This window comes from Chiloscyllium plagiosum, chromosome 28 (genome assembly GCF_004010195.1).
Source record: "Chiloscyllium plagiosum isolate BGI_BamShark_2017 chromosome 28, ASM401019v2, whole genome shotgun sequence".
NCBI classification, from domain to species: domain Eukaryota; kingdom Metazoa; phylum Chordata; class Chondrichthyes; order Orectolobiformes; family Hemiscylliidae; genus Chiloscyllium; species Chiloscyllium plagiosum.
The window spans coordinates 22,605,598-22,618,699 of record NC_057737.1 but is presented as its reverse complement, the minus strand read 5'-3'; the positions used below and the strand labels follow the sequence as shown (position 1 = coordinate 22,618,699).

The following is a 13,102-nucleotide window of genomic DNA, read 5'->3' as shown; positions in this document are numbered from 1 at the left end:
AATTGTTGCTGAAATTTCTGCTGTGTTTTTTTCAAATTTATTACAGTCAAAAAAGAAGATTTACTTCTAGGGAAAGCTAAATCATGGGTGAAGGAGATATCTGGAAGCATCATGTGCTAATCCTAACAGAAGATGACCAAACTTATCATTACTGGAGATAAATAACTATATAGATTCTGCTTAAATGCACAAACCCTAAAAACACACACGTGAGAAGCCAGCACAGAAAGAAAGACATACTAAATAGCAACAATCATTGTTAAAACTATGCAGCAAAGAAATCTCACAGGCACAAGCAGATCCCATCTACTGAACAAAAATGCTTCAATTGTAGGACAACTGGTCACTTTCAGAAATAGTGCTGAAGTATACATTTATCACAGAGCATCAAATAGTCACTCACAAAGACATTAATGAGGTAGTACATCCTATAATAGAAGTTAAGATAGGAGATAGGTGATTCAGATCTAGTTTTTGGCAAGAGAAAATTTATGTCATGGGGCATCTAACTAATTATAAGCTCAATATAGGAGCAAGAGTCAATATATTTGCAGGTAGATTAGTATAATTGAGGAAATAGTATTTACAACCTACACCACTGCAACTAAATAGTCCAGAGGGTGAAGCACTCAAGATTAACAGGGTATGTAACAAGCAACTGTGCAACACTAGATCTCAGACAACCTGTATTTATTTAACAATTCTCACTCTCGAATAGGAATGGGTCTCATGCTGTTAACCTTCTTCGAAAGGTCACAGCAGTTAAACAGCAAAAGAATGTATTCCTTTGAATGGGAATCTCTTAAGTTTACAGGTTTTGGGAAACTCAGTACTGAATATAGCATCACTATAAAAGCCATTTAACTATCAGGTCTCTACACCCAGCAAGATTCCATATCCTGCAATTAAAACAAGCTGAGAAGCAACTGGAGGAAATGACCAGAATCGGTACAATTGCCACAGTGACAAACCAACTCAATGGTACTCGGACATAGTTACTGTAGCCAGACATTATCAGTTCATTCTAATTTTTTGAGCTGTGTGAAGTCAATACAAAGTGCTAATGACTGAACTCCACCTCACATCTACAGTTGGCAAGATTCAGAAAACGTATCCAAAAGCAGAACTTCCACTGACTTTGATGTAAACAGTAGATTCTGGCAGGTATCATTGGATGAGAAGTCATGATTACTTTCCATCTTTATTATTCCATTTGGAAGATTTGCTTCAACAGATCATCATTTCAGATTGCCCCAGCCCCAGAGGTTTTTCAACAGACTATGTTCCACATCCAACAAGATTTATAAGGCCGTATGTCATGTGGATGACATTGATACACTCCAAAACTGTCAAGGAGTATGAACAAAGTGCATGCAGTTTTAAAATGCTTATAGGGAGAGGGGGTCACTCTGAATGATACGTGAATACTTCAAGGATTCTATTCGCTTCTTGAGTTACACTGTCAACAGCAAAAGATTAGTGCAAACAAAAGCTGTTAATGCATTTCTCATCCCAAAATGATCCACAAAGATTATTAGGGATGGTAAACTAATTTGCTGAACTTTTATTTGTTTTGACAACTTGACCATAACCCGAGAGGACAACTTCTCAAGAATACACAAAGCTGGTGCTGCATCAAAGGATGGCTCTTTAAAGTTCAAGGGCATGTTGCCTTCTCTGGATATGATGGCTGATTGCAATCCATCCCACTCCAACCATTATAATTGCTGACACCTCAGCCGCAGATTTTAGGTGCTATGCTCTTTCAGGATTAACCAAACTGTTTAGACATTATCTCATGGAAATCTCAGACACATTTCTTTTTAAATTCATTCATGGATTGAGGGTGTCACTAGCTAGGCCAGCATTAATTGCCCATCCGACAGGGATTACATGTTGGGATAAGAATACTTATAGAGACACACAAACCATGTGGTCTTCTGAATACATAAGAAAGAATTGGTAAAAGATACCTCAATGTTTAGAGATACTAATAGTGCGTCATGAGGTTTAACTAGGAGACAGTGTCTGTATCAGGAAACGACAGACAATCAGAGAATGCTTCAGAAATTCAGTAGGTCTGGCAGCATCTGTGGAGAGAAACAGAGATACTTTTCAAGTCCAATATGATTTTCTTCATATCCAAAATATACTTTTGACAAAGGAGACCCAGTGCAAAACAACAAAGGATGGAGAAAGAAAATAAGATGCAAAATGGGTGTGAATTAAAATGATAGAGAGAGAAATGGTCCTCTCTACTAAGTGCACAAAAAAGGACACTTGCAAGATACAGCCATCAGGTTGAATAGGGTGGTGGTGAAGCATGCAAGGAAAATAGAGAACTGATATAATGCAGTCAGTTTCTGAAGAAGTTATTGAATTCCACTTTCAAGCAGAATTTTGAATTGAAAATGCAGTTTGCTTTCAAACTACAGACAACAGTGGATGAGGTCTCCAGAACAATGGACTACTGCTTGCCAAATAGGATGTGGAGTTTATTTATGAAACTGAATTATATACTCAGGGCACAACAGCGTAGTAGACAGCAAGCCTAAAACAGGCTCAAACAAACATGGTGAGCTAAAGTATCCTGTCACCAACTCACCCTTCATTTACATGTAGAACGTCCTTGACACTGATACAGTTCTCCGAGGGTACAGGATGTTTGACTCTCCTCTTCCACTTATGTCAGCCAGGACTCCGATTGGATTAACAGCCCCAATTAGGAAACTCATACTATGAGGTCCAGCAGACTGACCTCCTTACAATCACTAGTGACGGAAACAAAACAGAGACCAAGATAGAGTTACCATTTATCAGTTTTGTGTCTAAGGTTGACCTGATCAAAGACAAAATGAGTTGGTTATGAAAGCTATTTTGAGCATCAACAGCATGCCATAATCAACTCATTTGAGTACAGTGAAGCCAAGGTCATTTAGCCTCACTGTGGGAGGATAGTTTGGACAAGACACACCAGGGAAACGTAGGGATCACAAAGTGCAGAACTAGGGAGTTTAGTCATTGGTGTGGTGGCCTCAAGTTCAATAGGGATTGAGAATTCATAGCTGCCTTTGAAATTCATGGAATTCACAAGCAAGAGCACTGGAAGCTATGGAGACCTACCACTTTCAACATCCGACAATGGGAACAAGAAAGAAGAAACCTATTCATTTATTGATGGAAAATCGTACGTATATTTCTTATGAAAAATAAGGGCCAGTAAATAGGTTATGCACTTGCACCATGGATGCAATTGTCAGGGTCTTCCATGAAAAGTTTGTGTTACATGGGATCTTGGATAATTGGATAATGGACTGCAGTTTGCTGGTGACAATTTCAACTAATCTGAAGCCAATTCTGCATTTGAATATAAGACCATAAGATATAGGAGCGGAAGTAAGGCCATTCGGCCCATTGAGTCCACTCCACAATATGTTACAGACTCACAGAGGTGCACATAATCAAATGGAAAGCTGGGCTTGGGAACCAGATAATCAAGTTCCTTTTGCAGAAAATACCGATATTTATACACCAATTACCAGTTCACTGCAGTTTAGAATTGAGAAAAGTTCAGAATTAATGGATAGAAAGCTGAAGATTCAGCTCCCTATCCTGCTGAAGCTAATGTCACAGTTACACCAGTAAGATTATGAAGATATATAAATGAAGGAGCAGTCTACTATCAGCAGTAGGCTACATACTGTAACAGATATCACGCAAGATGGTTGACACTTTTGAATCAACAGCATGTTTGAATACAGCAACTTAACTGAAAAGGTCAGTCATTCAAAAGACAGCAGTTTAGCAGCACATGGCTATTGTTCGCACAACCAGTGGAGTTTTGTGAAGAAACTACAGGAATCTCCTCCTATTGTGGATCAATTGTCCAGGAACAGTTGACTGGGATGAGCCCATTGAGAAATGTCATCCCATAAATAATATGCAAACCTCACACCGTCAATAACAGAATCAAAGCCAATCGTCCTCAACACAGACCTACCAATCACATGAGTCTGAAGTACTCTGGGAGGATAGGGAAACCTCTCGACCACCTGGATTTATGAAGTCAGTGGTGGGTGGGGCCTTAGCAGTACATGTAATTATATGCACAAATCATCATGTTAATGATGGGGAACATCTAGAAGGCAAGAAGTTTCATAACAGAATAACAGTCTGAAAGAGTTAATACTAACAATTAAGCACCGCACAATGAGGATGCCACATAGACTCAGATGAGTGGGAAAAGGACAACGGCCCAACATTACTACAGAGACTGAGGGCGATGTCAATGTCTAACACACCAGAACAGCTTGCACCTAGTTGCCATCATGCAATAAATTACATCTCACTCAAGACAAGAGCCCCTAATTATTCAACTGCCAAGTGGTTTTCCTCTGCCACATTGATCCAAGCAGACCTTGTAGATCTCAAATCAGGGGAGAGGATGGTGGCAGCAAATCTACCAGATAAATCTTTTAGCATAATGAACTGTGGTGAGGATTTATTTCACAACTTCAATCACATCCTGTCTCTTCTATCCCTTAATCATTTCAGTTTCCACAAACACATTTGATTTCTTTCTTTGATTAGTTTATTATTGTCACATGTACGGAGATACAGTGAAAAGTGTTGTTTTGCATGCTAACCAGACAAATCATACCTTACATATGTACAGTTGGATAACAGACAGAATGCAGAATAGGGCTACAGCTACAGAGAACGTGCAGAGAAAGATCAACTTTCCAATATTAGAGGTCTGTTCATAAATCTGATAGCAGCAGGGAATAAACTATTCTTGAATTTGTTGGTACATGTTTTAAAATTGTTGTACTTTCTGCCTGATGGAAGAGGATAGAAGAGAGTCTAACTGGGGCGGACGTGGTCTTTGACTATGTTGTTAGGTGCTTTCCAGAGGCAGCAGGAAGCATCGGAGGAATCAATGGAAGGAAGGATGGTTTTTCTAATAGATTGGGCTACACTCAAATCTAATTTTTTATGGTTTTGGGCACAGCAGTTGCCGTACCAAGCTGTGATGCATCTGGATAGGATGCTTTTTATGGTGCATGTCTAAAAATTGGTAAGAGTCATTCTGAAAATGGTTGATGTCTATAATGTAGATTATCTTCAGTCCTTTATTAATGCTCTCAATTACTCAATGGCAGAGACTTTGTGATGAGGATAGTGGTGAGGTTATCAGTGCTTACTGTTTTAAAGGAGGAAGTCTGACAGCATTTTCTGGAGTTTACATGTGTCCAACTAAACATGGAGATCGAAAGTCACCTCTATCTCCTTTCTATTTAAAAAAAAATCTCTTAAACCATTTTGTTTTCCCTTTCTCTGTCCCTTCCCACCACACAGTTGTGCCAGGTTTGGTTTTTGCCCTCTTAGCTAATGTGTTCTCTAGCCCAATCTATCATTACTCTTCTGCCTTCTTGTTCTCTTTTTATCATTTAAAGCTCTGCAGATCTTTTTGCAGTCTCAAATGCTCATCAGTGCCTCCTTACAAGCAAGGACCACAAAAGCCTCTCCACCCCACCCTCCTGTCTTGAACTGCCCTTGCATTCCTGAAGCCAATCTCACCAACCTTCTCCCCATTCCACTCATGCCACCTCTGACTCATTAATGTACTCCATCGGTACATTATACCATCTCTGTATTTCCCTCCAGATACTCACTTCCTCCTAACTTTAAACGCATCCTCCGGTAGGAGTGTTTCAAAAACTTTTTAGGGATACTGGACACTTGAGAGGGATCAGCATTTCCTGTGCATTTCCAATTACTCGAGACAATTGGTTATGAGTCTAATTGAACTGTTCAATAGTTAGTTATCAAATCAAATTATAACATTTTGGGATGATGCATGAAAAAAATGTACATTCTAAACTTAACAAAGCCATACCAGAAAGTAAGTCAACATTCTGAATGTCATTTTATAATTGTATGTTTATGTCCTTTGATCATTTAAGGAGATAGGTTAAACGTGACAAGATCATACCACTAAACATTACAAATTTGCAGAACATGAGTTGATCATTTTGCATTGGATAAACAAGCAAGCAAGCCATTCGGACCACATAAAACTACAATTCTGCCTCTGTATTAGTGAGATGGATTTCCATGATTATGAAAATCACGTTTCTAATCAAATAACAAATAAATAATAAATGAATTAAACAAATAGTTCCTAGTATAACTTCAATTCAATTCATGTTGGAACAGAGATATCATATTAAATGTAATAGTTACCCTTCCACACCACTAGAGGGTGAAGACGGTTATTTCTTCACCATGAAAATTCTAATAAAGCAGGAGAACATACTTAAGCCTAGCTAGGACAAAGTTGCCACTTTGCATTTTCAACATGAATGATATTCCACATATATTCCATGTCTGAAAAATCATTCATTCATTAGTTATAAGAAAAAGTAGAATTGTTTGTGCTATATAGTGTGGAGATTGAGTTAAAATGGATTGACCTATCAAGTGACTGGCTTGCAGCCTGTGCTATTAATATAGACTATTTAACAATTACATTGTGAGCTTCAAAGCAAAAAATAGGATATAATTACACATATGTCACATTGATTATTTGCACCTTTTTCTGTGCTCTTCATATTAAATTTGGGCCTATTAAGACTTTATTCCGAAACTAACTTATATAAAGCAAGGAGGTAGCTTGAAATAAAAAAAGACAACCAAATGCTTCACATATTTGTGTTAAGAATCTTCTATGTATTTTAAATGGGGCAACATCCTCACTAAGATAGTTAGCAAGGAAAGGTTGCTCAATATTCACAGGTTGGTATCACTGACAATAATTTCTAAGCTATCACTTGAAAAAATGTCTGACAGAAATAACTTAAAAGGGTATTAAGCATTTTATTAGGATTTCACTATGTTGAAGCAAGTCAGCAATTCATTTCAAAAATACTCTGCAGTTAAGAATCTTTAAATTTTAAAGTATGGAGCTAATGACATGATTTTTTTTTTCTGGTTACAAGTAGTTTATTTAAATCCCAAGGATAACAATAGCTTGTTTCTTCTTGTAATTTGTTGAATTATACAATTTGACCAAGAAATAAATGGCTCCAATTTAATCTTAGGGATTCAGACAACCTGAATTAATTAGCTTAACCTACTTTTAACAAAATACAATGCTGAAATAAATTGACTATTCAATGGACATATATAAAGTAGCTATCATCGGTTTAACAGAGCAATCTACGGTGGCGCTGAGTTATTGAGAAGGAATACTATATTCATTCTTTGAAAAGTTCCATTGTGGATATAATGAAAAAACAGGTAAAGACACTCTAGTCATCCAGTCTGCCCCATATAATTACATCTCATGTACAGATGAGTATAGAATGGTCTTAATAGTCAATACGTTAGTATGGTAATAATAACTTTGCTCAGTCGTAAAAGAGGATGAGAACTCATAGGGAGATGCAAAGCCACGACTGCAAAAAAAAACTAAAAGGATGTCTTATCTTAGAGAAAGGCAGTCTGCAAAGCATAGTAAAGCAAATTAGTTGGGAAAATCCTTTGCACTTATTTAAGATACTTCAAAAAACAAAATTGGCAGGTTCCAATAACAGCAGACGGATGGTATTATAAAAAGCAACAAAAGTCCAAGCGACATCCAATGGCAACAGAAACCAATAAGACAGTAAGGTCAATTTTAATAACTTTACTGCCACCTTGCGCATCCCACTCAACAGAGACTGGAGACTTTCCCAGTTGATATAGCTCAGCTCAACATTCGGTATTACATGAACTAATTAACCTACTTGGGGGAGGGGCAAAAGCATTTGAATTAATGAAGATTCATTTTTTCTTATTAAATTTGCGTAGGAGCTTTAATTGAAAGGCTTTTTTTTTATTTCTCAGCAGTCGATTTTAGTTTATTAAAATTGATTGGGGTTGACAGAATGTTGGTGGATGGGGTCAGAAGGAGCAAAGTAGACATTGTAAACATCTGTTAATAGGCTGCACAGCTCGGTCTGCAAGGCTTACGTCAATGCTGTGGAAACAGAATTATTTCCATGAGTCTAACACATGTACAAGTGCTATCGTAGAGCATAATTGGCTTTGCAGACATCAGACCTTGCTATAAATGGACACTAGACCAGTTATTATTTCAGCACTAAAATGGCACAGTGATTTTTAAAAGGTTGAAATCATTCATTATTTAAGGTAGAATATCTGAATGCATCTGGGAAAAATAAAGCTGTTTTCTTTCTTCTGATAAAATCTCAGTAACCAGACTATTAACTTTCACTCAGGTTATTCCAAGGTCTAAGACTTTACGGATCTCAAGGATTTAGTTGTTTATCTTTTACATTGGGCACGGTCAGGCAGATTGCATATGGTTCTGTTCAATCAAATGCAGCGTTTGCAGACAAGCTGGATACTTAGCCATGCTAAAATGCTTCAGGGTCACGCAGGCTCCTGCGAAAAACAGCATTCACTTTTCCATCAGCTTCCCAGTGCAATTGGTGGTATCCAAAATCTAGATAATTATAGAACAAATAAAGCTTCTTGAACATGTTGAAAGCACCCTATGGCTCAAGATATTTTTGTTATTACCTCAAACTATGTTTTCCAGCTTTTATTTTTCTAAGAAAAGAAAGTGGATGCACATTTTGGCTGTATGGATGTTATGGGAGGTGCAGTGGTACAGAGTTTCCCTTCAAGGCTCTGCAGAAAACTGGGGAAAATGCAGCAGCAATTTGCTGATCTTGATCCCTGTGTGTGATTGGCAATAAAATGGTGATTTCAGTATCCTACCTCACCCTCCACCCAAAGATGCCCTAATAAGACTGGGACACCTAAGTGATTAACACAGAATAAGAGCATATAGATCCCACTGTTGCTACACAATTGCCACCCATCATTTCAACACCCAGTATGCAGGAGGCAAGTGAAACCCTTGACACATCTACTGAAAGGTCTTGTAAATATTCAAATATTGGGATCTGTAAATGTTAATGCTCTTATCCTTGAGCTGTGCAAATTGCAAGCAGTGATGACAGTGCTGGGGATTTTACCCTGACATTGATTGAACACCAGAATGAGACCATGAAAGCAAACAAAAAGGTTTCTTTGTGAACGATCAAGATTAGAGGTATTCCTCCAGCCCCAGAAGGAATTCTTGGGTTTCCCCTTTCTCTGTCAAAGTGGGCAGGAATGAAAATATACTGAGGATTCTCATCACTGAAAAAAACTTGCAGGAAGAAATGTGTCTGTTTTACCCTGAAAATACCCTTGCTCCTGTTGACCCTACATCCTCCCCATGTAAAGGTCAGAGTTATCATGCCTTGCTTGACCTCTGTAGAGACAGCATTTATTCTGCTCCCATTCACAGTGGAGAACCCATTCTACTACCTATAACTGCCCTGAAAACACTGACCATTCTCTTAAGGTCCCAGTAAAGTGAAGCCCATCCTAGAGATGAGTTCACTACTTTCCCCACAATTGCGGATTTTCAGTGACAATCCCCCGACCATCACTGACCTAATCCCCATTACTGACCATGACCTAACTCCTTAACGGACCTACCCAGAAGTGACTTACAATCGCACACCCCCTAGACTGATGTCTCAATAGCACTTGATTGGGTTACCTGTAACCCAGAGTCTAATGTATCTAACTGACAAAGGCCCAATCCCTACACTGAAAAGACTCATATCCTTGGACTTGTATGACCAGTTCCAGCAGGATGCTTGGTGTCTGTCAGATTTGGGTGCAGACCTGCACTCCATTGCTCTAGACATGGTAGCAAGGTGATTGAGTGGGGAGGAGTGCTGGAGGATTTCAACATCATCCGTTGTACCCCTTTCCCTCAGTGATACAGGGTGGTAAGCAAGACTAGGGAGAAAAAAAGAGTGACAAGCAGAAACCCCAGAAGCTTCTTCCAGGATACTCCATAGGTGCGCCCCTCCCCCAATCCCCGACCCCCCACTTCCCCTCTGCTTGTGTTTGCAAAGCCTGCGGGTGGTATAAACTGAGGAAGGTGAACCTGCATCTCAGCAGAAGACTCCGGAAACACCATGGGATGACTATCCAAGTCCCAGAGCAGATTACCCTCACCCCGGCTTCAGAGAGCAGGACTGCACGGATATATAATGGGAGGGAGACAAAGAAGAAAACAAACTAAGAACACATGGATGGTATTGGTGCTATATCAACAAAAATGATGGCTTGTTTCCAATGATAAACTTGCACTTTTACAATATCTGCTCCAATATTTTGCTGTTGGACATGGTTCATTTACTCCATTTGAGAGGCGAGCTGCCTCTTTGGACATAGCAAAGTTAAAACAAGTTGTAAAGAGCAAGCTTACATCCTTTAATGATCAGTTCTTCAATTGCTTAATCTCTACTATTATCTGAATACAGATGCTCCTTTTGTTCTTTTCCTACCGTGCCTAAATCACTTGCTTAAAAGTCCATCACACTTCTGCCCTTTCTCCAGTTCTAATGAAAGAGCATGGACCTTAAACATTATTCAGAATTTAATATCTCTCCCAGATTCTGGGACAGTTTACGTTGAGGAAGGGTGTTCTGTGTTTAGTGGGCTACTCAGGAACTGTGCCTGATGAAGGGATGTAGAATTGAGAAAGGCAATTTGGGGCTGGGGGTGGGCGAGGTGGTCATTGGGAAACCATTTCGACTAAGCCTGTGCCATCTTTGCCAAACCTGCAGCAACCTCGAATCCCATTGATATATACCTCTTTGTAACACCTGGTGGAGTCCCTAGAGTAGTACTGACAACCAACCCTCCTTGTGGGGCTGTTGGTCTCGGATTAGCTGTGGGGTTGGATTTCTACACTAAACTGGCTGAACAGGAGGTCTGATACTGCTCAGGTAAGTACCTGCTGGTTATGAAATTCCCTTGAACTTTTCAACAATGATTGACATGGAGTTCCTTTCAGTTTTCCATCCAAACTCTGCCATGAATATCAAAGTTAAAAATCACACTACACCAGGTTATAGTCCAACAGGTTTATTTGGAAACACTAGCTTTTGGAGCACCGCTCCTTCTGAGGTGGTTGTCAACTAGACGAAGGAGCAGTGCTCTGAAAGTTTGAGCTTCCAAATAAACCTGTTGGACTATAACCTGGTATATAGTGTGATTTTTAACTTTATGCACCCCAGTCCAACACTGGCAGTTCCAAACCATGATTATCAAATGCCAATCATTAACTCACTTTTGTTCTTGGAAGAAGTGGTCAAATGTCCTGATATTTTCAGCATTTAGTCCTTATTTTTGTTAAAATCTGGATCCAAAATCCAATGGACAGAATGATGACATGAGAAAACAGCATCATCATTCAGCCATATGGACTTAGACTTATAGAATCCCTACAGTGTGGAAACAGGCCCTTCGGCCTAACAAGTCCACACCGACCATCTGAGTAACCCACCCAGACCCATTCCCCTACCCTATCTTTACCCCGGACTAAGGCACTTAACCTACATATCCCTGAACATTATGGACAATTTAGCATGGCCAATCCAACCAACCTGCACATCTTTGGATTGTGGGAGGAAACCAGAGCACACAGGAAACCCACACAGACACAGGGAGAATGTGTGTCTGTGAGGAGTTTGCGCAGTCACCCAAGGTTGGAATCAAACCTGGGTCCTTGGTGCTGTGAGGCAGCAGTGCTGACCACTCAGCCACTGTGCCGGCCAAACTTCAATCTTCCCCAAATACATCATACCTGCAATCAATGACCACTTTCACTGCTCCACTGAAAGCTGCACTTCACCATAAAAGTATGTTGCTAAGAATACTGGAAGAGATTCCTATCTGCTGATCAAATACAAAAAGAGAAAATGCCTTTTAATAATCATTGTTAATGTCTGCTGACCTCCCATCAGCTTTGTCTGCATACAAAACTGCAACATTTTCATTTAATTACACTAAAATGAAGATTGACTGTCCAAAGGTTTCTCTCATCCTGGAGGCATTTTGTTCTAGCCTATAAATAGGTTTTTATCTCTGAAAAGGTCAACTAAATGGTGCAGTACCTTCCTGTCACTGAAATTTGTGTTTAACTTTGTTACACTATTTTTCTCGCAATTTTATTTTCACGGTTGGTTTTCAATTCACGACAAGGAAACAGAGGCCCAGATCCTTTCTAGATTCCAATCCTGCCCTGCATCTTCAAAAGTCAACACTAACTTGAATAGAGGTGAGAAGAGATGGGACATTCCAATTGAAGAAGAAGTGCTAATGGCAGATGGCAATCATGATGGGAACTGCATAAGAAATTAGGACAATGTGGAGGTTCAGTACTCACAGAACTAGCCAAATGGCCAGGAAGACTGGACGTGACACTGTAGCAAAACCCCAGAATTATTCTTTTCCCCCCTAGTTTAAACAATAGCTTTGCTGCTTCTCACATTGAATTCAATAAGAAGAAAGGTTGAGGGATCTAGTTTTCTCATTGGAGTGAATGAGGATGAGAGGTGACTAGACAGAGGTGTACAAGATGTTGAGACGCATAGATAGAGTGGATAGCCAGAGACCTTTTCCCATGGCGGAAATGTCTATCATGATGGGGCATAATTTTAAAGATAATTGGAGGAAGGTTTAGGGGAGTTGTCAGAGGTTGGTTCTTTACTCAGAGTGGCGGGTGCGTGGAATGCACTGCCGGCAGTGGTAGTAGAGTCAGATACATTAGGAACATCGAAGTGAGTCTTGGATAGGCACATGGAAGTTAGTATGAAGAAGGGGATCTTAGTAGGATAAAAGGCCAACACAACATAGAGGGCTGATAGCCTGTACTGTGCTGTACTGTTCTATGTTCAAAAACAATGCAATAATGGGCACCATGCTTTTTGGGTTTGGCAAGTTCCAATTTGAAAACTGAACCCTAGCTCTCCCCAGGCGTTCATTAGAGGAGTTCATTGGAGGGAAGAGTGCCTTTCTATCCAATCATCCCTTTGAAGAATCTGTTACCGCCCAGAGACATAAAGGGTCTTATGACATACTCCAGGAATGCAAATTTTAATGTGCATCTTTAGCCCTGCTGAAATCTGAGCCTCATCATTCCCAATGGAAACCAGAATAAGAGATGCTCAAGGGGAGG

The 13,102-nt window shown here is 39.6% G+C and overlaps 1 protein-coding gene across 9 annotated transcripts in view; it reads right to left on the bottom strand.

Moving 5' to 3' along the window:
- Positions 1–13,102, bottom strand: part of LOC122564034 (WSC domain-containing protein 1-like) — a 152,579-nt gene that overhangs the window by 100,885 nt on the left and 38,592 nt on the right. For 4 of the 9 annotated variants that reach the window (XM_043718490.1, XM_043718489.1, XM_043718498.1 and 1 more), the window contains exons 1-3: positions 4,001–4,663; positions 2,606–2,771; positions 1,974–2,090 (exon numbers count right to left, since the gene is read on the bottom strand). The exons of 1 other annotated variant lie outside the window; for it this stretch is intronic. The gene's annotated coding sequence lies outside the window, so the exon portion shown is untranslated. Of the gene's footprint in view, positions 1–1,973; positions 2,091–2,605; positions 2,772–4,000; positions 4,664–13,102 lie in introns of those variants that run through there. 4 more of the 9 variants (XM_043718495.1, XM_043718494.1, XM_043718496.1 and 1 more) reach the window with 2 other exon arrangements.